A 2,060-nucleotide genomic window follows, 5' to 3' on the forward strand; every position below is an offset into this window, starting at 1 on the left:
TTTGTTTTGGGGGTGTACTAGAACATGCTCTCATGCTTGGTGTTTCGAAAAATGTATTATTTTTCACATAATTTACATTATTAAAATTCCTTTCTCCTCAGCCTGGCACAAACGGCTCGATTAGTTCCGGGTTTGATGAAGGACCGCCGTTCGAAAAACGAAATGTGTTGTGATTGGGGCTAGCTGTTCCAGTGCGTTGTGATTGGCGAACAGCTTAGACGGTGTTTCAGTACTGCCCCGCCCCTTGCCAAAGCAGCAAGTTCCATCTGCTCTGGATGGCGTCAATATTGCCATATACATTTGAGCTGGATTCAGAACCCGAGAATATTGAACAAGAGGATCGCAGAGAACCTTTACACGCACGGATATTGCAAGACATATTAGAGTGGTACTGTTATTGTTGTTGTTGTTTTTTTGGCTAAATCATGTTTTAGGTACGATGTCAACAACCACTTAAAAATAAGTGAAACGTAAATAACACAGACAACAACAAATAAAGCAGCATACTTACAGGCTGTGATGCAGATACAGCAGATTGTCCCGACAAAGTGGGAACTGCTCCGTTTTTCATCAAAAGCTTTTTGGCAAAACCAGCTCTGAACTTCCTCATGTTGTGAACGCTGTCCTCAGTAAAATGCACAGCACACAGTACCAAATTGGGGTTGTAATGCTCAGGAACAGAGTTAAAAATAAATTGCAACCACTGTTTCCTGACGTCGTCTGCTTTAGGAAGGTCAAACAAAGACGTTTGGGCACGGAGGTGAAAAAAACAGCGTCTCTTCGACATGGCGAAAACTTGATGCTACAGCAGCACTTCGTCGTCGTCTCGTCTGATGCATTCACTCAACCAAGCGTTCTAACCACAACCTCGCCCTTCCCCACCCATTCGAATTTCCTAGGCGGATTTATTTTAATGATATTCTAATGAGCCACTTTGTGATGTCATTAAACCCAAAAAATAACGCTGTAGTCCAAACGAGCCGAACGAGCCGTTTCTTGAAAAGGGATTTTTTAAAAGCGAAATATCTCACTTTGGAGTGGACTTTCAGATTTTTCAGATTTGAGATCTTTTTATGCCCAAACATACACACTATACAATGACTAAAATTCAAAAAGTGAAAAAGCATAATAGGACCCCTTTAAATCTTCAGTTCACGGAGTATCTGGTGAGTTAATTATTTATTATTTTTCAGAGATCAAATAAATCACGTTTCTCTCAGTTAAACTACATTTTCTAGTCGTTCGAGTCATTCATTGTGTGTTTCTTTTGTCAGACCCAGAAAACTTATTTTGGAAAAAAATCCACTGGATCCACTGGAAATGCTTGAATTTCATAAAATTCAGCATTTATCTGTTCTTATCTTTTTGATAAAACTGCCCGGTGGATGAGGTATGACTTAATATGCTTAAACTTCACTGAGACAATAAATATTTTTTTATAAAACTAGAGATGATATTGTTTCTTTATCATTAGCTAAAGACTGAAAAAGAAAATCACTCACTGTGCAACAGATTTCACTGTTTATTATTAATTCAGTGACACCGTATGAATCATTTTGTATAAAAACACTGATTCTCATGTGAATTTTTGTTAAACTCCTTAAACTAACGTAACTTGTGTTTGTTTAATTTTGTCTTATTTTCTCAGTCCCACCCAATGAAGAAATTCCCAGGACTGATTCCATGGAAATATTGATTTTCAGCATATAAATGTATTAGACTCACTACATTTGATCAAACATAGACATAATGGTTTGTATACTGTATTGTATATTGTCACCTATAATTCTAATCTGACCAAATATCTTTATTTGTGTTCTGAAGATGAAAGAAAGTCTTATGCGTTTGGAACAACATGAGATCATCAGGACTCCACTGCCATCTCTGCAGGCCATTAGCCACCGCAGAGTCCACAGGAGAGCTGCATCCATCATTAAAGACCCCACCCACCCCCAACACACACTGTTACAAATTGCTGTTAATTTACGTAAGAATTTCAACAGTACTGTATATTCCTGTTATGTTCAAAAGCAGTACATTACTGTTTTTGTCGTTTTTGT

This window comes from Sinocyclocheilus rhinocerous, unplaced genomic scaffold, assembly GCF_001515625.1.
Source record: "Sinocyclocheilus rhinocerous isolate Xijiao unplaced genomic scaffold, SAMN03320098_v1.1 scaffold2945, whole genome shotgun sequence".
In the NCBI taxonomy this organism is placed as follows: Eukaryota; Metazoa; Chordata; class Actinopteri; order Cypriniformes; family Cyprinidae; genus Sinocyclocheilus; species Sinocyclocheilus rhinocerous.